At 43.5% G+C, this 25,003-nt stretch overlaps 1 long non-coding RNA gene across 1 annotated transcript; it reads left to right on the forward strand.

The window, feature by feature from the left end:
* The first annotated feature begins 1,493 nt into the window (after positions 1–1,493).
* On the forward strand, positions 1,494–3,231 carry LOC144824649 (uncharacterized). The gene is made up of 5 exons (XR_013609037.1): positions 1,494–1,609; positions 1,726–1,801; positions 2,365–2,477; positions 2,566–2,659; positions 3,086–3,231. It is a non-coding gene; the product is annotated as an uncharacterized LOC144824649 (long non-coding RNA).
* Positions 3,232–25,003: the final 21,772 nt, after the last annotated feature.

Below are 25,003 nucleotides of genomic sequence, written 5' to 3' on the forward strand. Positions count from 1 at the left end.
AACCAATTCTAAAACAGTAAATGCTTGGATAACAATCAATCAAATGGAGAGAGAAGCAGGCACGACGGATTACAACGGGGGCAAAGGCCTGCGTTAACTACCCTTCACTATCTGCAAAGAGAGAGTACTCCTAATAGAAATGAGGGGGGGGGGCAGCATTCAAAGCAGATCAGTGTGCATAAACACGGAAATGTTTTTTCTTACCACGTACTTGACATTCGACAGCTTATGATATTTGCTATTGAAAAACCATTGAAATTCACTGAAAAAACCATAGGTTATAGACCATATATAGTTAGGAATTAGCATTTACAAAACCTTGAAAATTCACTGAAAAAACCATAGGTTATAGACCATATATAGTTAGGAATTAGCATTTAAAAAACCTTTTTTTACTCACACAAAACCATTGAAATTCCATATATAGTTAGTAGTACTAACTATATATCGCGCACCCGCAATCCACTGCTGATCATGTCACATATTACATCATTCATGACATGGTCAGTGACATCACTGATGACATCACTGATAACATCTCAAATGACATCACTGATGACATCACTGACTCTATTGGATGCAGAGGCTAGGCAGATGGTCCCTAATGTACAAACTAAGTTTGGGGATTATAAATTTGTTTGCAAATATTGCAACAAATCAATTTCATATGGTGAGCAAAGCATCACTTTACTCAATCGAGCTGCAGACAACCATCACTGCAGCAAGCGACCTTAATTTTTTTCTATTTTTTTTTGCTCCAGTTGAGCTGTTTGCAATTCCCTGTGTTTTGTTTGCCACCCAGAAAAAATTCAAAAAAAAAATAAAATTGTTAAGAAAAGAAAAAAAAAGTAAAATAATTTCAAAAAACAATCAAAAAATATAAAACAACAAAAAGAATAAAAAAACAGTTGCTCCTGGTTAGTGCATAATGGGGGTTCCTTACTACACACATGTCTTCCCCAACGGACATTTGTGCAGGTATATTACTATAATGTGCCTCCTTTTGCACAGTGAGTTATGGTTGGTCTTTGCAGGTACTTCGAGAGTGCTCTAGTGACATTGAGAGCGACGATGGACTTCTTGGTCAGAGGAGGAATCGGGTAGTTTTAATTCATTCTTATCCATTATTGTTGGTTAATCACTATATATATATTTTATATTTAATACATTTTTTAATTGCTTAATAATGTTATATTCCTTTGCTTCAATATTTTCTCTCTGTCGAATTATCGGCCCTATAGATTGATTCTCATGGCAATTTCACCATTACAATATGGCCGCCATATTTACATGGCATAGAACTGGGGCTGTAGATATATTATTGCTTACACCTGGCTTCCGAGCTGAGGCCACTCCCTGCTTCCCTTTAAATGATAGCGCGGCATACTTGTTCTGGTAGCTGGTAGCAGTGGAGGTTTTCCGTTTGACTTCGCTTTAAAGGAGGTAAGATCTAGGGCTTTTTTGCGTACTAAGATAGATCATGGGGAGCCCCTATTTTCTTTAGAAGGACCTGTTCATTTTTACAGAAGATATTACATTAGTACTTAGCTATTTTGGTCCATAGTCATATGTGACTTCTTTCGTGCAATTGTACTTCCCCTTAGTCATGGTATTATTATTCCCCTCATTTTGCTTTTTCCTCTTAATAGCTTAATGGTGTTAGTAGTTATATTATCCTCTCTATTATTTAGATTATACAACTTTTGTGTGTTTATTATCTTCCAGTGACTTATCATGGTCCCCTCACACATTATGAAATAGTGACTCAACCTCCATGAGGCAAGACTTCTCTAATTATTAGGTGAGTCCTCAATCTTTATATATAGCTTTGTCGTGTTTGTATTAACAGTCAAGCTAAGTAGATTTTCTCCTCTAACCTATATCACAGTAACTTTTTATATACAATAATACAATGGATCTTATGTTTTGTGATTTTTTGTCTATCACAACCTATCGTTTTTAGTTGGTATTCATGTTCCAGGTTTACTCGTCTTCCACAGCCTTAGTTCAGTGCATTATTAATCTTTTCTGTGCAGTGATACCCTACTTCGCCTACATAACACGTCTGCTAATCCTGCATTCACACATATAAATAGCGGCGTTTCTTTATATATTAGTTGTTTGGCTTATGTAGAAGCCAGATAATATGGTTAGTAACTTAGTGATTGTGTAAAGGTTGACCTCGCATTATCGATCACCTAATTTCCAAAGGATAGGACTGTTCTTGTCCTATGGATTATTATGTATGGCTAAATATTTTTTCATTTGACATATTGTTGTAGATATTTTTGCATTTATGTTTTCATTTTCCTTTAACCATACTTATGTGTGGTTTACTTCATCCCTTATTGCCTTTATTCTTAGGAACTATATCCCAACCTCAGATATGACATTGGACTACATGTTATGCCTTATGAATATTTCGTTTGACTTGACCAGGACATAAAGGATCGCTTCCACTTGGATTTTTCCAAGCGGTATGTTTTGCAACACTTCCAGCATTACTATACACACTTTCCAAACTGTGATATATGCTGAATATGTATTCTTTTCTTGTTCCTTTAGGACCTATATTGATTACGTGATTCTAGATTTTATTAATTCCTACACTGTGTGACCGGACTCGTGTTTAAATAACACCCTCTAATGATATCCTTGGGTACGTTCTATTTCATATTGTTGTATGATCTGTAACTACAATATGGGGGGTCAGTGAGTCCTAAGACAGAAGGTATCAAGATCTACACTGTAGTGGCAACCGTGGTAGCACAAGGAGGATATCCTAATGTTATGGTATAATGATCAACACATGTTAGTTATGTTTTGAACTTGTGGGGGATGACGATGCAGTGGAGAACATAGTGATCCCTTTTTCCTCTTTTTGCTAATTCTTGATTTATTAATACTTTTGACAACATTTGGATGTAATAAGGACACTGTGTGCTTGTTTCTTTTTTGTGGTTTGTCTATTAAGCTATTATGACTTTCTTTTGTTGTTTTTGTTATTTGCTTGTATATTAATGTATGTGCTTATATTCAGTGCATATTGTACGAATATTTATTGTGACATTTTTTATACTTCCAGCCTTGAAAAAGTCTCATGTTGAGACGAAACACGTGTCGGCGGTGTGAGCTGGAAAAACTTTTAATGTGTATGAAATAAAGAATTTGAAGAATAACATCGTGTCTGGATCTGTATTTTGGCATCTTACTTTTTGAAAATGGACTTTATCCCCACTAAATAATTTAAGCACAATTGTCGAATGAATAATGTGTTCCATTACCCGAAGATCTTGTGAATCATAAGTATTAACGTCTGAAATACACAATAATTTGTAAGAGTGCTTGATAAACCTGTTTTTTTTTCTTATGTATATATATATATATATATATATATATATATATATATATATATATATATATATATATATATGTATATTACCTACTGGTGGTCGCCAGTAGGTATATATAGTTAGGATTTTTTCTCAATGGGATTTTTGAAAATTCTATGTCGAATAACTTTGGCGTTTGAGGACGGAATTGGCTGAAACATTCAGGATAATGGCACATTTTGTTTCTGAGCAGCCCCTGAAAATATGGGGGGGTTTCGTTAAGGGGGGGCTGAGAAAAAAGGGGGGTCCCAAAACGTGTTTTTCCCATGCAATTTTCCATAGGGCGGTTGGCCTCACTTTTAGCTCGAACGGCTGAATGGATTTTCACGAAACTTGGCAAAATTGTAGGGACTGGTAGCCCGATGTGCCTTTGCTAGGTCTCAATATATGTGTTCCAGTGGATTTTGAGAAATTAACGTTCAAAAAAATATATATATCTGTAAGCGCGCTCCGGGCAGCGCCCCGGTTTGCGTACCTGACGCGTAACGGAACTTCGCGAAGCGAAGCTGATTGGCTCTTCGGTGTCTGTCAACATTCTAAACAGTCCGGAGCGGCCGCCATCTTGTCTCTCGGTAGGATCGAGAGACAAGAGGAGGCCAAAACAAAGGGGGAAATGACCATAAGGGGGCATAGTAGATCCTCCCTGACCCCCTAGGTTTGATGTGGAGGCTTTAAAAGGGCCCCGCGGGGCAAAAAAAATAAAAAAATTTGTTTTTTTTACTTGGGGAGCGCCCGGTACGCGCACCGGGAAGCGGTCTGGGGAGCGTACTATAAGGAAAAAAGAATGATAGACTATGATATTTTGAAATATTGTATGTTTATTGATTGTTCTTTTTGTTGTTTTTTTTTGTTTTTTTTTATTTAAGTAGCAGTATTTCTGATTATTAAATATACATTTATTTTTGTGATTGTGCACAGTATACTATAAGTCTGACTTTACATTATAATCAATTTGGTACTAGTTTATGAATTACATATAAAAATGATTAAAGACTCAAACAATTTTTCATTATTAAATATAATTTTATTTTTCTGATTCTTTTTCAAAATTTAATAGAACGTCTAACATTTGACTGTCCGATATGTCTTCTTTTTGACTGAACATAACTTCCCACATTTGACCGTCCTCATATTAAAGTAAGAAATCCACAGATTCTACATATTGTAGAAGTTCATGGTCTCGTGATTCATCCATGAATTCCAAGTCAATGGGTTCAATGATTTCCTCATTGTTCATGTCTAGGACAATTTCAAAGGAAACGTTCTGTTCTCCTTCCATTTGTGTGCTGAAATTTGCATATAAAATAAATATATCAGTAGAGATAGGGCACTTTTGGGTTTAAGTTCAGACAGGTACTTTTGAGGCGTGAAGTAGTACTATTAAAAAGTGCCTGTGAAAAAGCCTAAGTAAATTCATAATTATACCACAGAAACCTAAATCAATCCATAATTATAATAAACAAGCCTTTCTCAATGTCTAACTCTTACAGAGGGATAGTATATAACTATCTGAAAATGTTTTCAAATTTATAAAATAACATCTTACCTTTTAAAAACAAGTTTAAGTTGTGAGTGAAAATGATCTTGCAATGTAGTTCAGGAAGTAGTAGTCAAAATGGCTGTGTTTCTCTCTCTTTCTTTATATATATTCAGGTACATAACCAATCAAATGTCAGGTAAAAAAAGTAGAAAATGAAAGTAACATTTTAATTGGTTGTCAATTCCAACACTTCAGATGTGTTTTGTGAAGTAATTTACCTCAGGGTATTTAGAGAGGTCTACAGGCTAAATGGCTAAATGGAATTCCAATCAAATTTGTGAAAATGGTAGGGATTGGTTGTAGTATGAGCTAATCTATATTTGGTGAAAGTGTCTCCAGTGGTTTTTCTGTGAATTACTTTCCCACCTTTTTTGAGCAAGCGCTTCCCGGTGCGCGCCCCGGTACGTGAACCGGCAGAGTTACGGGAGTCCTCCATTTTGTGTTTCGGTAGAATTGAGATACAAGATGGAGGGCAAATAATGTTGAGAATGGGTAGAAGGGGGCACGGTAGACGTATCCTGACCCCCTAGGTTTTCTGAGGGTGGCTGAGGAGGCCCATATGTGGGGAAAAAAAACAATTTTTTTCAAATTTTTGCACGGTTCGCGTCCGGTGCGCGTACCGCGTAGCGCTCCGGGGAGCGTACTTTGGTGAAAATTAGTGGAAAAAGTTAGAGTAAAATAATAATTGTGAGTGATCAGATGTAGGGTAGCTCTGAAAAGAGCATTTGGGTCCTGTGGCTGATGTAGGTACCTACAAGTAGGTACCAATGCACAGTCTTAAATTGAGGATGAAAATTCTGTTCCCCTCATCTGAGAAGTGAACTCCATCTGCTCTGTAGATATCTTGCATGTAGTAACGCAAGTTATTGTTGTAGATGGAGCCCATTCCATGGTCTCTCATGTAAGCTGAAACAGACTTATTTACATGCTTCCTCGATTTCTCAATTTGTGGACAAAATTGGTTGGACCACCTCCATTTCTGTCTTTGGCATATATTTGAATATACCAAGGCAGTTTGAGGAAATAGTGCCATCAATTGCTCAAAGGTGTCCTTTAAAAGCATTTCCAGACCTACCCCAGTCAAAGTGCCCAAGTCATTTCCTCTACAGTGCACAATTAACAGGTCAGGTTTTGGCAAATGCAAAAAGGTTTTCACCAATGGTATCAATTGGTGACATCTTAATCCTCTGTGGCCAATCCAGTTGATTTCCACATTGTGTAAATTGAGGTTGTGTACATTTCTGTTATCAGCATACCTTTGAGCCCAGTGGATATAACTATGTCCAACAATCCAGACAGAAAACATGGTGAGAGGAGGTTCTGCTGCAGTCAGATGAAGTGTGGTAATGAAATGGCAGTTGAAACAGTAGGAGTATGTAATGAAAAAAACTGTGGAGTTTCAGTAGTAATTAAGCAGTGGCAGTGATTGGTTAATTTTGATTGCTGAAAACAGAAAGTTAGGGTGCATGGATGAGTTCTTTGAAAGATGTAATTTGAATGGTCAAGAAAAAATCATTTTATGAAAGATTGCACTGGATACGCAGGTGCACTGAGAGTTCAGAGTTCAATTGAAACATTGTTGTGTGAACTTGCAAACATGAGAGGTCTTTCAGGAGGTGGTTGCTATGGAAAAAAGGCAGAAAGGGCAGAGGGGGGAAGGGTGTTGATTTGAAAAAAGTGAGGGAAGATTTTTGATTGGGTGACATGAGAGATATGTGTGATGAATTACAGCATTTCTGTGCCATTGTTGGTTGCAGCCTCTGGAGTGCATACCTTTTGCTGTGCTGAAGACAAATTGGTGTGTGTCTGAGACTGTTTTAAAACTCAAAAAGTATTTGCTAAGGAGTGAAAAGATTCATTTAATTTAAATAGAGAATAGTATGCTTTAAGGAGTAAATTATGAAGAAAGTTGTGTACTTAAAATGTTGCTTTGTGTCAAGTGTTTTAAAAATAGATTTTGTTTCTTTGAGTTACATAGCCATGTTACATAAGCATGTTAAAAGTGACGCAAAAATGGTGCAAGGTCCTTAAAAAAAATGCTTTCATGTGTCTTAGGGCATTTTAAGTCACTTCCCCATGAATGTAGGTATATAATTACTTTACATGATGTGTTTAAAAACGTTTTTTGAAATCAATTAGGTTTCTTGATATGTACTGCTAGAGTTTCATAGGTTGCTTAGGGCATATTTACAAGGCCTTTGAGTTCCTTTGATGTTATTTTTCCCATTTTAATTTAAGACATTTCCTTGTGGTGCAAGGTCCTTGTAAATACGCCCCCATGTGTGCTTGGCAAATTTAGATTTTGATTCTTTGAGTTACATAGCCATGTTAAAAGTGACGCAAAAATGGTGCAAGGGCCTTAAAAAAACGCTTTCATGTGTCTTAGGGCATTTTAAGTCACTTCCCCATGAATGTAGGTATATAATTGCTTTACATGATGTGTTTAAAAACGTTTTTTGAAATCAATTAGGTTTCTTGATATGTACTGCTAGAGTTTCATAGGTTGCTTGGGGCATATTTGCAAGGCCTTTGAGTCCCTTTGATGTTATTTTTCCCATTTTAATTTAAGACATTTGCCCGTGGTGCAAGGTCCTTGTAAATACGCCCCCATGTGTGCTTGGCAAATTTAGATTTTGATTCTTTGAGTTACATAGCCATGTTCCATACAGTGCTCACCTTCTGCGTAGTCTTTGATATGCTAGACTCCATCTGCACAATGAGATATCTAAGCAAAGGAAACACAGGTGATGTGATTGTGAAATGAGCAAAAGAAATTCCACATTTTTCAATTACATCACCTGTTTTTCTAACATTACGAATCACATTGGATAGGCCACACCTTATCGTCATCCTGAATCAATCATTTAAAATGTTAGGGGCAGATTTATGATAGCCGTGTGCCTCTTTTGCGCCACTGTGCGTCACTTTTGTGACGCAGCGGCGGTGCAAAAGATTTGCTATGTTGCGACATATTTACAACTTGATGCATCTAGGCAGATGTGTCAGGCTGTAAAGTCCTGTGCCACATGAAACCGATGCAGCAGTGATGCAAAAGATGCACCATGTTGCAAGACAGGCCTCACTTCATCTCCAACAAGATACCATCAGTTTAAACTGTAAACATTTAGGACTGTGTAGGGGGTATGGAGAAGCTGAATCTTCTGTAAATGTCAAAATTGTTGTATACAGTGCTCAACTTCTGTGTACTCTTTGATATGCTAGACTCCATCTGCACAATGAGATACCTAAGCAAAGGAAACACAGGTGATGTGATTGTGAAATGAGGAAAAGAAATTCCACATTTTTCAATTACATCACCTGTGTTTCCTAACTTTACGAATCACATTGTGCAGATGAGGTTTAGGCCTGTCCACGGACACAGAAGAGGTCTGGCCTTTGTTCAAGAGTGAAGTGGACATGACTCACTTCATTGGTAGGCCTGCACATGTATTATCTCCTCTGTACTCTTCAACAAGCCTACATTTTATCTGCAACCCTGAGTAGGCCTCACCTCAAACAAACCTCTGGATAGGCCACACCTTATCGTCATCCTGAATCAATCATTTAAAATGTTAGGGACAGATTTATGATAGCCGTGTGCCTCTTTTGCGCCGCTGTGCATCACTTTTGTGACGCAGCGGCGGTGCAAAGGATTTGCTATGTTGCGACATATTTACAACTTGATGCATCTAGGCAGATGTGTCATGCTGTAAAGTCCTGTGCCACATGAAACCGATGCAGCAGTGATGCAAAAGATGCACCATGTTGCAAGGCAGGCCTCACTTCATCTCCAACAAGATACCGTCAGTTTAAACTGTAAACATTTAGGACTGTGTAGGGGGTATGGAGAAGCTGAATCTTCTGTAAATGTCAAAATTGTTGTATACAGTGCTCAACTTCTGTGTACTCTTTGATATGCTAGACTCCATCTGCACAATGAGATACCTAAGCAAAGGAAACACAGGTGATGTGATTGTGAAATGAGGAAAAGAAATTCCACATTTTTCAATTACATCACCTGTGTTTCCTAACTTTGCGAATCACATTGTGCAGATGAGGTTTAGGCCTGTCCACGGACACAGAAGAGGTCTGGCCTTTGTTCAAGAGTGAAGTGGACATGACTCACTTCATTGGTAGGCCTGCACATGTATTATCTCCTCTGTACTCTTCAACAAGCCTACATTTTATCTGCAACCCTGAGTAGGCCTCACCTCAAACAAACCTCTGGATAGGCCACACCTTATCGTCATCCTGAATCAATCATTTAAAATGTTAGGGACAGATTTATGATAGCCGTGTGCCTCTTTTGCGCTGCTGTGCGTCACTTTTGTGACGCAGTGGTGGTGCAAAAGATTTGCTATGTTTCGACATATTTACAACTTGATGCATCTAGGCAGATGTGTCATGCTGTAAAGTCCTGTGCCACATGAAACCAATGCAGCAGTGATGCAAAAGATGCACCATGTTGCAAGACAGGCCTCACTTCATCTCCAACAAGATACCGTCAGTTTAAAATGTAAACATTTAGGACTGTGTAGGGGGCATGGAGAAGCTGAATCTTCTGTAAATGTCAAAATTGTTGTATACAGTGCTCAACTTCTGTGTACTCTTTGATATGCTAGACTCCATCTGCACTATGAGATACCTAAGCAAAGGAAACACAGGTGATGTGATTGTGAAATGAGGAAAAGAAATTCCACATTTTTCAATTACATCACCTGTGTTTCCTAACTTTACGAATGACATTGTGCAGATGAGGTTTAGGCCTGTCCACGGACACAGAAGAGGTCTGGCCTTTGTTCAAGAGTGAAGTGGACATGACTCACTTCATTGGTAGGCCTGCACATGTATTATCTCCTCTGTACTCTTCAACAAGCCTAAATTTCATCTGCAACCCTGAGTAGGCCTCACCTCAAACAAACCTCTGGATAGGCCACACCTTATCGTCATCCTGAATCAATCATTTAAAATGTTAGGGACAGATTTATGATAGCCGTGTGCCTCTTTTGCGCCGCTGTGCGTCACTTTTGTGACGCAGCGGCGGTGCAAAAGATTTGCTATGTTGCGACATATTTACAACTTGATGCATCTAGGCAGATGTGTCATCCTGTAAAGTCCTGTGCCACATGAAACCTGCGTCAGATTTCATGTGAGCGTTTTGTTGTAGGGTGGCCAGTCATTTGCATGAAAGCCCTGTAAAACTAACACAGTAAAATTAAGAAGATTTCACTGAGTCACATTTATGGCATTGCTGAATCAAATCCTTACGCCTGTTTGAAACAGCATCGCTGGACATGGTTAAATAATATCTGCAAAATGTTACTCTTGTTAAACAATTTTACAATTATAGTCTGTGAGATTTGTCTCTTACTCTGCAACATCTCATTGTTGTTCTCTTTCTTTAAAGTTAACGACAACATCAAGCATGAGTGATAATGAGCAATCTGTTGATCTCGATATTATCATTGAAATTGTGATTGAAACATCAGTGGAAGTAGATCCCTTGGATGATTTAAATCCTGAGGATGATGAAGAACATGATGAGGATGCCGATTTGTCAGAATTGTATGACATAGGGTGGGAAGCTGACCTGCTTGAGCCTATGGAACTATAAACATTTATTTTTAAAAGTTACTGGAAATGAAAAGTAAACATGTAAACCGTTTCATTTAAAATTAAACACAACTTCAAAAACAGCTTGTGTGTAGTGTCTTTAATAAAATAGTCAAATATGCTCATAAAATTAGTTCAGATTCACATATAAAACAGCACAGGTCAAATGTAGAAGCATTCCATTTCTTTGCTACTATTTGTGACTACTAAATTTGCCAATGCACTAAAAATTATTGTATGTAAAAATGACAAGTAGTGTGTTAAATTTTTGACGACTGTTATTGATTTACTGTTTGGTAATAGTGGTTAATAACATTTTTAATTATATTTTACCACAGATTCAACTGCAGATCATTTCAAAAGTACATAATGCCATCTAAAGAACGAAACCGAAAGGCTACAAAACGTCAAAGACAGCAGCTTACTAAATGCTTGCAGCAGTCCTCTACAATAAAAACTCGTCAAGTCACCAAGTAAGCTCCGGGTAAGACAACGAAATCATTCCTAAGAAACATTTGTAGAAAAAAAAGTAGTACTACAGAAAATGTTTTAGTCCAGAAAAAGAGAACCAATTTAAACGGAAAGGAAAGGCTAATCAAAAATGTTACTGCTAGAGCAGGAGATAACTCTGTGCATGGTAGTAGAAGGAAAAATCAGTTTAGGGACATTCGTAGACGAATGTTCCGCAACAGGATAATTGGCAATTTGTTAAAAAATATTAAGAAAGGTCAAGAGAAAGTGGTTCTTTATAAGAGAAAAAAAAAGTTGAGAAACTTATTGATCAGGCATTTGAAATTAAGCGAAAGTTATTTATTTTGATAATCAATAGAATTAGGAAGCTAAACAAGGCAATTTATGATTTCAAAAGAAATAGTAGATGGAAGAGAACAGTTAATCGTTGTAATTTTTGTGAAGTTTTTTCAGGAGAATGGATGCATAGTTCAAGTTGTGAGGCATTTTTTAATGAGGAGAGGTATTTCCAGGATAATGATTTGGTGCATGCAGTTGACACCAGTGGTCGAGCTTATGAGGTGAAAGATGGTTGTCCAGTTGAAAAAGAAAAACTTGTGACAACAGAGGCAGAAGAGGTGTTAGGTAATGAGGTTTTAGGAAGACTTCCTAAGGGACCAGTGTATACCTGGAAGTGTAGTAGTATTTGCAGTGTGCGACAGGATTCCATCAATTTGCTTTGTGATTTTGTACGGACATTTAATAAGAAAACTTTAAAACAGAAAATGAAGTTGTTGCAAGAATTAGATCCTTGCAGAGTGAGAGAAGTGACTGGTTTGCATGGTCATTCACTGGCTTGTCTTTCCAGGAGAGTATGCCAGAGTGTTTTTCATCATTTCAGGATGCTAGCAGTGCATCATAATAAAGTGAGGAAATTAGTTAGAATGTTGTATTATGCTAAGAGTCCAGCCATTATGCTTAAACAATTATGCACTGCTCTTTTGCATGGTTCTGAAGTAGATGTGAAGAATATTTGTGAAGAAATTGAGTTTTGTTACTTTGCAAGTAAAGAGGAGAATGTTGAAATTGACCCAGAAGAAGAAGGTAATGTGGAAGATAGTGTACAGGTTTCCAGTACAGATAATTTTCAGAAAGAAATTGCCACGTTTCAGGTGAAATCAAGTGAGAGGCCTAATTTTACTTGTGTGTGTTGTCGACGCACTTATTATAAGAATCAGACTAAGTTAGTGGATTTATATGCGAAAAGTGAAAGTGAAAATAATAGTGAATGGAAGGATTTTGCAACATACTTGATGGTAGAAAATTGTTTTGATTTGGGATTGGATCAACGTGTGTGTACTTATTGTTGTAACAAATTAAATCAAAACCGGATGCCTGCTAGAGCGGTTCATAATAATCTGGAATTGGTTGAGATTCCTTCTGAATTGAAGGATTTAAATACTTATGAATCTATTTTGATTCAAAGTATCCATCCCTTTCAGGCTATTGTACGAATGGAGCCAAAGACAGGGAAATTGCCTCCATCAGATTTACAGAGAGGATTAAAGGGAAGAGTTGTTTATTTGCCTCTAGATTTGAAGAAAAACATTAATACAATTGGAGTAGAGAAAGTGGAAGAGGAACCTCTGGTTATCTTAGTTAATGGGGTTCCGACAAAGAGTAAGAAAATCTGGCAAGATTTAGTGGATGTTATGAAAGTCAAAAAGGCAACATTGTATTTGAAGAAAAACAATAAGTACTACAAGAATGTATATGTTGCAGAAGAGGAAGTAAGTGAAGAAGAGGATAGCGATTTGTGTGCTGATCAAATTGAGAAAGTAGAAGCCTCTAAAAATGAAGAAATATATGAACATTATAGTGTTCATCCTTTGCATTCCAAGGACGTCATGGGGAATGCTATTGAGTTGTTTCAAATGAAACAAGCCAAAGGAAGTCCCATTAGTGTTTGGGAGGAAAGTTTGGAAGCTCGGTGTTTTCCACAGCTATTTCCAACAGGTCAAGGAGGAAGATATGATGAGCGACCTGATCAAATTCCTGCTTCTGAATACCGGACTTTACGATTGTATGCAGAAGATCCTAGGTTTCGTCAATGCATTCCCTATTTGTTTCATCTACTGTTTGAAAACGATCTGTCTGGACTGTCATATGCAGTGAACCACATCTTGAAAAGTGGTGTACAGATGCAAAATATCTCGGCAAGTGACTTTATGGATAAAGTCAATGTGCAAGACAGTATTTTGGATTCTCACCTGATTAATCTCATGGCGTGTCAGCGTGGTACTAATGAGTACTGGTACCGTCGTCATGGTGATTTAAAATGTATGCTGAGGAACTTAGGAACTCCCACATGGTTCCTCACTCTCAGCTGTGCCGAGTATGGCTGGGAAGACTTACTTGAATTTCTACGAGAGGCAAATGGAAACATTGAAAATATCGAATTCAAGACACCCGGAGAACTGTGCTCCTTGGATCCAGTGAATGTATGCAGGTACTTCAATCATAGATTTGAAGCTATGATGTATTTCATCATGAACAAGAAAAATCCACCTCTTGGAGAGGTGTTGGATTTCTTCCGGAGAAAGGAGTACCAAGCAAGAGGTGCTCCTCATATACATATGCTGCTGTGGATCAAAGATGCACCCAATTTTGGAACAGATCCGGATGACTTAGTGATGAGTTTCATAGAACAGTATTCTACATGTGCTGTTCCAAAGGCAAAGAAAGACAAAAGCCTAAGAGAACACGTTTTACGCTTCCAAAGCCATCGTTGTGGAAAGTACTGTCGTCGTAAATTCAGAAACAAGGACAAGTTCTACACAAAATGTCGTTTTGCCTTTCCACGACCGGTGATTTCTAAAGGAAGAGTGAACAGTTTGATGTCTTCACTGCAACATAATGTGATGAAGAAATGACCCAAAAATACGTACAATTTGAAAAGGAACGAAGAGTCCAAGTACATCAACGACTACAACCCAGTGATTTTGTCCATGTGGAATGCTAACATGGATATACAGTTTGTGGCTGATAACTGTATGGCTGTGGCTCGGTATGTGACATCTTACATCACCAAAAAAGAAAAGACAGAATTGAAGGATATGTGGGAGGACATTTCCCATGAAAAGAGCCTCAGTAAGAAGTTGTACAGTTTCAGTCTGAAGATGTTGTCGCATCGAGAAATCGGAGCTTACGAATGTTCTGACCGGTTTTCTTCTGCAAGTCTCTATGCCAAATCCAGGAGTATCATTTGGGCGAGTCTTGGTCTTGCTGCAACGCGTAATCGAGTTCTGAAACCTGTACGGGAAATTTAGTATTTGGCGGAGAAGGAGCCAAACAGTACAGATATTTTGAAGACCAACATGTTGGATACATATTATCCAAATAGAAGCAGTCACCTCGAGAATGTTTGTCTGTATGAGGTTCTACAAAATTACATATTCAAGAGGAACATCAAAGAAGATATTGATAAAGGAGTGTATGCTGTAATTGGAAGTGAGGGATGTCTGGTCAAGCAAAGAAAATGCCACTTGGTAAACCATCGAAAATTGAGTGGCGAATCTCCTGAAAGAAAAGAGTTTTTCTATTTAGCACTTTTGCAACTTTTCAAGCCTTGGCATGCAGAAGAGGAACTGCTTGGAGATTTCCTCTGTTACGAAGACTCTTTCAATGCCGCGAAGGAGACCATAGAATGTCCTGTTTTTCCCAAATATCTAGAAATGTTGAATGCGGAAATCGCGCAGGAAGCAACGATTGCAGCCGAGATTTCTAGAGACAGTTCTCAGGACAGTCAGAGTTCTGTTTCATTGAGTCAGGATCCACTAGGAGGACCAGTTATCGAAAATGAAGCTGCCACTGCCATGATTGCAGAGGAAAATATATGACAAAGTTACCAACCAAATAGATCATGGATTAAGTCATGAGAAGAAAGAGTGCTCATGTACGCCGTTGAAGCCTGTCCGACTGTAGGTGAGTGGAGAAGCGGGAACTGGAAAAAGTTTCCTCATTAAAGCAATTTCATGTTATTTGCAGAAAAGGACTGAGTCATCGCTGTCTTGTGTTGTCACCGCTCCAACTGGACTGGCAGCACATAGCATTAAAGGTATTACTTTGCATCGTCTACTGATGCTGCCAGTGGAGCATGATAACAAATTACAATACCACAAGTTATCTGGAGATGCTTGTTGTGAAGTTTCAAGAGTCTTGAGGAAAATGAAACTTCTTATCATTGACGAAGTAAGCATGGTTTCCAATGTCATGCTTGCCTTTGTGCATTTGAGAATGCAAGAAGTTCTCAAAACAGAGTATGATGTGTTATTTGGTGGCAAACACATCATTGTTTTCAGTGACCTTCTGCAGCTGACACCAGTGAAAGGACAATCTGTGTTCAAAATGCTCACGCATGAATATACCAGGAAGTGCCTAGGGAGCATTGGCAACGTCAATATATGGTTAAACTTCAATTATGCTGAACTGCGTGAAAATATGCGTCAAGCCAAGGATGAAGATTATAAGAATATTCTACAAGATGTTAGAATCGGAAAAGTGACCGAGCATGGGAAAGAAGCTTTACATGCACGATTACTATCAAATTTGTATCCAGAAGAAGACGTTGTGCCTGAGAATATTTTTCGGAAAATTACTGAGAAGAAATCTGGAATATGTTTGATGCCAACTCTTGCAGAATGTGCCATCTTTAACAACAAAATGTTGAATTTAGAAAACCAAGAGATTGTGAAACTGGAAGCTATTGACAGAATAGAGCATATGGGAGCAACAATTATTTTGTCTGAGAATTTGAAATCAAAATTGGATTCATTAGAGAAGACTATATCTAAAACTGCAGGTTTTGAAAAGACTCTGAATGTGTGCTTACATTGCCGTATCATTTTAAGAAGGAATTTACATGTTGAAAGAGGTCTGGTAAATGGATCAATGGGTAATGTTGTTAATTTTGAGAAATACAGAAATAGAGATGGAATTGAATTTTTAAAAATTAAATTTGATGGCATTGAGGAAGTACAGCTAATTGGTCGTTGCTCTGCTAGGTTTTTGCTTGTAAAAGACTTATATGTTCGCCGTAAGCAGTTTCCTGTTTGCTTGGCATATGCGGTGACAATCCATAAATCGCAAGGTTTAAGTGTAGACAGTGCATTGGTGAATATTGGCAGTTCTGTGTTCAAGGAGGGTATGGCATATGTGGCATTGTCACGAGTCAGAACTTTATCGGGATTGTACTTGATTGAGTGTGATGTCACAAACATTTGTGCGGATCTAGATTGTGTTAAGGAATACAATAGGTTAAGAAGAGAGTATGCGCCACATTTGCCTCAATATCCTTTGTTTGAGAAACGTGTGGTAGGCCGGAAACGAAGAAATGTGACCAATAGTAGAGAGGTTGTAGCAAAAAGACGAAAAGTCGATGAACCCGAAATTATAAGCAGAAAGAAAAAGGATTTTGTTGAAGATGTTGTTGGTTTTCAATTTGAAAACAGTTCTGGTGTCAACTGCTATGCTAATGTAGTGGTTAATGTTTTGTTTTCTCTAGAAAATTTAAAAGAAGAGATTGTGGTCAATTCGGATCAAAGATTTTGCAGCTTGTTGAATTCTGTGTTAGAGAAATGTAGCACTGATAGAACAAAAATAGAAAGTGTGTCTGAAATTCGAAATCTGTTAGACAAATGTTCAGGTCAAACGCAATTCTCTCAAAATATTCAGCAAGATTGTCAGGAGTTTTTAATGTATATGCTTGATGTATTACAAGATGAAGGTGTAGATGTAGATCACCTGTTTGGTCTTTCTTATCAATGGCAGCATGACTGCGAGAACTGTAGGGTATCAAGTACTACTAGTGTAGACTCAGAAAAATTTATATATATTTAACTTTGCCAGACAGTAAATCAGTGTCCTTTAATAAGCTAGTAAAAGCAGCCGATCACAACATGGAGTGTAGCCAATGTAAGTCTGAAATGTTGTCCACATTATTTATACGAACATATGGCCAGTATGTCATTTTAATGTTCCAACGATGTAGGCCTGATGGAACAAAATTGACAACTTTAATTAAAATTTTTGTGGCTTCGCAGTTGTCAATATCAGGAAGGACTTTTGTAACTGCAGTAATTATATATCATGACGGTCCTTCAACAACAACAGGACATTACACAGCTTATTTGAAGTCTAGAAACGGCTGGTCATTCTGCAATGATTCTGTTTTAACTTTTTTTAAAAAATTGCCTTTTGACCTTAAAAATTCTTACCTGGTGTTTTTACAACCAAAATTTTAGGGAAAGAATCTCGGGATTTGCTCTGAGGAATTTCAAGAGGTTCTAATGGCTCCTACACTATTTGGCCTTGAGGATAAGTGTAGTACAGAGTCAAAAGTTATTTTTCAGTTTTAAGTAGTTCCTGAAAAAAAAGAAGGTTTTCTTACAGAAAGTGATGGGCACGGATTAGTTAAAGGACAACAGAGTATTTCCCAAAGCAAACGGTGTTCTTACCATAACACTTGACGTCATGGAAAAATAACTGAATGAGTTCAGAAAAACTGTTTCTTTTAAGAAGCTAATTCAAGCAGCCAATCAAAACATGGAGTAGAGGTAATGTAAGTCTGCAATGCTGTCAACATATTTTGAACAAACGTTTGGTTATAATGTCATTTAAAAATTCCAACTATATAAACCTGATGAAAATAAGTTTTCAACTTTAATTTCAAATGTTGTGGCTACACACTCGTTGATTTTAGAAAAAAAATTCTAACTGCAGCTATTATATGACATGATGGTCCTTTGACAACATCCACTTATTACACATCTTAATAAAAATATTCTTACTTTCTGTTTTCAGAAGAAAGAATTTAGGGTAGGTGTTGGAATTGGGGGTTGCCCAAGTCTCAAAGGGGGTAGCATGGCATCAAGCGGGCAGGCCAAACTTCGAGGACATGTGAAGCACTCACGCAGTACCCTCAGTCAACACACCAGGCACACCACAAAAGAGGCAGGACACCAGTTTGAGTTGGAAAAAGATACGTCGTTTAGTAGGGTTTCCAACCTGCAAGGCAAAAGAATGCAAAACAGTAGTGTCACACAGGACGCCAAATGGCGCCAGAGCCAAGTGAATAAAGGGGGGAATTATTTACATAGGAAGTAGTCCATGCTGAAATAAAGAACAATTGTGATTAAATAACAGTAGACCTGGGGCCAATCTGGCGGGGCCAACTCAGGCTCTCATCCTTAGGGGGTTGGCTGAAATTGTAAATTGCAACATTAGCGTAAGTACACCTCATGCGTGACCATACCAACCCAACCCCTGTTAGGGAAAGAAACCATTAGGGCATCACGGCATAACATGGGCAGGAACACCTGCAATAAATCAGCCTATCTGGCCCATCAATCTGGTACATAACAAGGGCCTGGAATAACATCAGGCCAACCCGTTGACCAACCTAGGCGGAATATACATCACCCAGCATGATATCAGGTAGGGGCCCTCCTCCTAGATCAGGAACACCTGTCAGGACTCAACTAGGCTCCCTTTACCATCACTAAGGGGTATCAACATCAGGGTGTACACAGCAGTCAACCCTCCTTACTTCGGGACTCCCTTAGACATTTCCTTCCTCAGGGTACCTTAATAACTGGGGACCTCAGGCAACCCGTTCAGCAGGGACCTATATTTGCACTAAGGGAGAATAAAACTCTCTAGCCCAAAATATGCGATAAGGACAACCGGCTTGCTCCTGAGTTGTCTAGAAGGACAGTTAGGTACAGGCGATGTAGGGCAGTTCAATACTTCTCGTGCCCAAGTTGCAGGTGCCCTCTGCCAGACGGGCCGCCTGATAAAGTAACACAGTCCCCAGGGCCGGGCACCGGCAATGTACCCCGTTGCCCTCTTTATCCCCCACACAGTTAAATGTAGGCCCCACTCACCGGGCTCAATAGGTTCTGCGGGGCATCCTTTGGGGTCTCCTCTGCAGGGGGAGACCAGGCACCGACAATGTGCCTCGAGGCCCCCCTTTCCGCGGCGTCACCCGGGGCCCAGGCGTTCCAAAACGGCCTCTGGACGGCCACTCTCGCCTCACCCGGGCCTCCTTCTCTCACAGGGGCCTGGGGCTTCAACACGGTGTCTGGGCACCCGTGGGGGAAGCCTGCCTGGCTTTCCTCCCACGTTACAAGGCTCCTGCAGCCGGCTTCGTTGGAGGGGGCGGGGCTGGCACCGACAATGTGCCCCGGCCCCTCACTTAGGACCGCAGACCGGCGGGGTGGCCTCCCGCTCCGGTCGCTCCAATTCGGGGCTCCCCATTGACCACGGGGGCCCCGCACCAATACTTCACCTGGGTCCCCTTCCCTCACGGGGACCCAGGGCTTGGCGACGCTCTCCTCGCTCTGGCGGGCCGGCACCGACAGCGTGCCCCGGCCCCGCCTTCTCCACCGGCCCCTCGCGTGGGGCACAAACCGGCGGGGTGGCCTCCCGCTCCGGTCGCTTCTCTCGGGGCTCCCTCCTCGGCACGGGGGCCCCGCAACGGAGCTTCACCCGGGTCCCCCTCCTACCTCACGGGGACCCGGGGCTTCGATTCCCCGTCTCCCGGCCTTTCCGGCCGATAGCCAATCCCTACGCGGCCTTCAGGGGTCACGGCCGTGCAGGCCAATCAGTGCGTGGCGGGGGCGGGCCGATGACGCGGTCAGGCCCCCGTCACGTGACGAGGTAGACGGCGGCTTCAGGGCCTAGCGCGGCCCTCACTCCACTTCGGCGGCCCTCTCCTGGCACCGGGGGCCGCCGCAACGAGGCCCACAGCAGTGGGGGGGGTCCCACACACGTTGGGCCGCGGCGGTGATTCCCAGCGGCGATAAGGGGTAGGCTCCCTTGTAATTAATTAATTATATAGCGGACAGCGCGCTGGAACGAGGGTAGGCTCCTCAGCGCTATTCCTCCTCACAGTTTCCTCAGCACCTGCACAGCGCGATTCTCCTCAGCAGATGGCGCTATTTACAGCGCACTGCTCCTCACACAGCTGGCAAAGGGGGCCACAGCTTCCTTGGGGGCACCAACCTCCCCAAAACAGCGCTTCCACAGCACAGCGTCCAGCAGGTACACCTCACAGGGGCTCAATCCTCCCCAGGCGGCTCCACCCGGCCCAGCACTTCCAAGGGGGGCCACAGCTCCTCCAGAGGGGGTAGACAGTCCCACTGCAGTTCCTCAGGGGCAACTCCTCACCTCCTGGGGGGAATCCAATTAGCTCCTTCCCTTCCCAGTACTCTTTCAGCGCGGCGCTGGCATGGTTCAAGATCCCAACTGTGACAGGGACCTAGTCAGGGGCCCTCCCTTGTCAGGGGCCCATGGGGACAGCAGAGGGGGGGTTCTAGGGGTGCAGGGCCCAGCTCACAGGCCCATGTGGCGGTAGCACCTCACAGCAGGTCCCCTCTCTTTCTTGTCCCTGCGCTGACTGACTCTCTGGTGACACTTCTCCCTATTTATACCCTCCTCCCAGGCAGTGCCAGGACCTTCTAGAATGTTGGCACATGTAGCCTAAACTGGTTCTAGGGGAGGGGGTGAGCACCCTGGGTGCCAGGCTATCCCTCCAAAAGCTAGGGGTAGCTGGGTAATATTATCTAGACCGCTGACCTATGTCAGTCCAGTGGCAAAACCCATGGCCATGGCATCCATTTTAAAAGCAATACATTTCAGTCAGGTGCAGTTTTAAAATGGGGGTGCAGTTTTAAAATGGGGGATTTCACAAGTGCTCACATTATGTCAGGTAATTACATTTTCACAAGGTGTCTCACACCACTCATGGCCTATACAGGTTTAATCCCATGGGGGAGACAATCTAGATAAGGGGGTCAAAAGCGAAAAATTTGGGGGGGAAAAGGCCAAGTCCAACACGACTCCCCCCCAGCCAAAAGCCAGGGTAGACATATCAATGCCTTGATGGGCTTCCCTGCTTGGGGCGGAAAAAGGTGGACGCAGGCCTGCAACTACAGGAGCACCTGCAGTCTCTCCTCCACTCTGGAACCCGATGGTTCTCTTTCGCAACCCTCCCTTCACCAACAAAACCACCCCACTGGTGTTCCCTAGTGGGATGTTTCTCCTTCCTAGAGTGGGAGGCTCTAGCCTCAGGCTTGTAATTCCCTTGGACCACTCTCTTCTCTCCAAACTGCCACTGGTCCACCCACCTGGGGTCTACACCCTCAGACTGACCAGCCCTTAGGGGCGAGGCTCTCCTCCCCCTACTTCTCCTCCTAGGGTTCCTCCATCTCCTACGCTGGGGGACACCCTCAAACAACTCTCTCCCCAACCTGGAGCCAAAACCCACAGGCTGAACCGGTGACAGGGGCGAGTCCTCCCTCTCCCTGCACCCCCTCCCAGAGTTCCGCACCCTCCTAACTGGAGTAGTACCCCTGGGAGTCACCTCCGGGGGGACTCTGGTTACAGATGTCCCTCCCACCAGGGCAGGCAACCCCTGTCCCTGGCCACCCAACCCAGGATCTGCGCCCTGTGGCTGAGCTGGTGACAGAGAAGAGACCTTCCTCCCTCTGTACCCCCTCCCAGAGTTCCGCACCCTCCCACTGGGAGTAGTACCCCTGGGAGTCAAATTGGTAGGAACCTGAATTACAGGTACCCCACCCTCCAGGTCAGGCAACCCCTTAACCTGGAACCCCAGTCCAGGATCTAAACCCTGTGACTGGTCAAACCCCCGAACCACTGGAGCTCCAATTATTGAGGCTCCGGGTCCTCCTGACATGAGGGGATCCCTTCCTCTGGATGACACATCGGGACAGCCTAGACTCCCAACCTGGGGTTCTCTTAAAGAACACTCCAGACCCGGTGACCACAGCTGGGGCATCTCGGGACACCTCCCCGTCTCACTCCCTTCAGGATCACTTCCCTCAGCCTTCCCAGACGCTCTGGCACTTACCCAGAGGTCTGCCTCCCGTGCAAGTTCCCTGGGGTCTGAGAACCCGCACTGCAACAGATGGTGACGCAGTCTTGGGACACAACTCCTCAGCATGTGCTCCCGGATAACGGCATGGCACAGCCCTTCCCAATCCTCCACTGCTCTCCTCACCACCCAATCCTCCAGTACAGTCCAACACTCCTCCTCAAACTCTCCCCAGGACTGATGGAACAGCTTTCCCCTGCCCCTAAACACTAACCCGTCCTCCTCTTCCGGGGAATCAGGCACAGTCTCTTGGGTTTCGGGAGTGGGACTCCTTGCACTGGCTCTACACTCGCTGCCACCACTGGATCCCACCCTTTTCGGTGAATCCAGACTCCTAAAACCACTCTCAGGGGACAACCTACCCACCTGAGCTGATCTCTCCCTGGCGAAGGCCCTCTCCGCCTCCGCCATCCTCTCCAGCGCTAGGACTTTTTCAGTCTCTAGTCGCTGCTCTTCTACCCTCAGCTGCGCTAAGCCCTCGGCATGCCTGAGCTTTGCCAGCGCCAGCTGATACTCCCTTACTTCTCTCCTATCTACCCATTCTTCTGGGGACAGGGAAAGGGATGGGGCAGTGCCCCGGGACTGGACCCAGTGCGAGACTCCCTATCTTCGGTGCCCTCCACAGCTACTGGCGTCTCTGCCCTGCTAGACTCTTCCTCCTCCTCATCGGAGCAATTACCTCCCAGGGTTCTGGATGGGGAGCCCTCTCTCTGGTCTCTAACCCCCTGACCCTTCAAAACTTCGGGGGGTAGTCAGACAAGTCCCCATCAATCTCTAAGGGCTCTCCCCTCTTGAGGGCCTCATAGAGAAACAAATTCCTCCTAATGTTCCCTACTGGGGGTATCCCTCTCTCCAGGAGGAAGTCTATCACCTCCTGTTCGGTGTACTCCATCAGTTCCACTTCCTGGTAAATCAACCCCATTGTGGCGAGATACACCCGGGACACACCCTCCCAGTGGAACAAGGGGACAGTTCAGAACACCCTTCAGGAGGAAGCAATTTAGCAAACAATCTTCCAAACAATAATCCCCACCACAAGGCTCTACTTGTGGTGTAACCTGTGGCCGCTGTGGTACTGCGCAAACACAAGTCCTATCCCACCGCTTTGCCACCAAATGTTGGAATTGGGGGTTGCCCAAGTCTCAAAGGGGGTAGCATGGCATCAAGCGGGCAGGCCAAACTTCGAGGACATGTGAAGCACTCACGCAGTACCCTCAGTCAACACACCAGGCACACCACAAAAGAGGCAGGACACCAGTTTGAGTTGGAAAAAGATACGTCGTTTAGTAGGGTTTCCAACCTGCAAGGCAAAAGAATGCAAAACAGTAGTGTCACACAGGACGCCAAATGGCGCCAGAGCCAAGTGAATAAATGGGGGAATTATTTACATAGGAAGTAGTCCATGCTGAAATAAAGAACAATTGTGATTAAATAACAGTAGACCTGGGGCCAATCTGGCGGGGCCAACTCAGGCTCTCATCCTTAGGGGGTTGGCTGAAATTGTAAATTGCAACATTAGCGTAAGTACACCTCATGCGTGACCATACCAACCCAACCCCTGTTAGGGAAAGAAAACATTAGGGCATCACGGCATAACATGGGCAGGAACACCTGCAATAAATCAGCCTATCTGGCCCATCAATCTGGTACATAACAAGGGCCTGGAATAACATCAGGCCAACCCGTTGACCAACCTAGGCGGAATATACATCACCCAGCATGATATCAGGTAGGGGCCCTCCTCCTAGATCAGGAAAACCTGTCAGTACTCAACTAGGCTCCCTTTACCATCACTAAGGGGTATCAACATCAGGGTGTACACAGCAGTCAACCCTCCTTACTTCGGGACTCCCTTAGACATTTCCTTCCTCAGGGTACCTTAATAACTGGGGACCTCAGGGCAACCCGTTCAGCAGGGACCTATATTTGCACTAAGGGAGAATAAAACTCTCTACCCCAAAATATGCGATAAGGACAACCGGCTTGCTCCTGAGTTGTCTAGAAGGACAGTTAGGTACAGGCGATGTAGGGCAGTTCAATACTTCTCGTGCCCAAGTTGCAGGTGCCCTCTGCCAGACGGGCCGCCTGATAAAGTAACACAGTCCCCGGGGGCGGGCACCGGCAATGTACCCCGTTGCCCTCTTTATCCCCCACACAGTTAAATGTAGGCCCCACTCACCGGGCTCAATAGGTTCTGCGGGGCGTCCTTTGGGGTCTCCTCTGCAGGGGGAGACCAGGCACCGACAATGTGCCTCAAGGCCCCCCTTTCCGCGGCGTCACCCGGGGCCCAGGGGTTCCAAAACGGCCTCTGGATGGCCACTCTCGCCTCACCCGGGCCTCCTTCTCTCACAGGGGCCTGGGGCTTCAACACGGTGTCTGGGCACCCGTGGGGGAAGCCTGCCTGGCTTTCCTCCCACGTTACAAGGCTCCTGCAGCCGGCTTCGTTGGAGGGGGCGGGGCTGGCACCGACAATGTGCCCCGGCCCCTCACTTAGGACCGCAGACCGGCGGGGTGGCCTCCCGCTCCGGTCGCTCCAATTCGGGGCTCCCCATTGACCACGGGGGCCCCGCACCAACACTTCACCTGGGTCCCCTTCCCTCACGGGGACCCAGGGCTTGGCGACGCTCTCCTCGCTCTGGCGGGCCGGCACCGACAGCGTGCCCCGGCCCCGCCTTCTCCACCGGCCCCTCGCGTGGGGCACAGACCGGCGGGGTGGCCTCCCGCTCCGGTCGCTTCTCTCGGGGCTCCCTCCTCGGCACGGGGGCCCCGCAACGGAGCTTCACCCGGGTCCCCCTCCTACCTCACGGGGACCCGGGGCTTCGATTCCCCTTCTCCCGGCCTTTCCGGCCGATAGCCAATCCCTACGCGGCCTTCAGGGGTCACGGCCGTGCAGGCCAATCAGTGCGTGGCGGGGGCGGGCCGATGACGCGGTCAGGCCCCCGTCACGTGACGAGGTAGACGGCGGCTTCAGGGCCTAGCGCGGCCCTCACTCCACTTCGGCGGCCCTCTCCTGGCACCGGGGGCCGCCGCAACGAGGCCCACAGCAGTGGGGGG

Source organism: Lissotriton helveticus, chromosome 3_1 (genome assembly GCF_964261635.1).
Source record: "Lissotriton helveticus chromosome 3_1, aLisHel1.1, whole genome shotgun sequence".
In the NCBI taxonomy this organism is placed as follows: domain Eukaryota; kingdom Metazoa; phylum Chordata; class Amphibia; order Caudata; family Salamandridae; genus Lissotriton; species Lissotriton helveticus.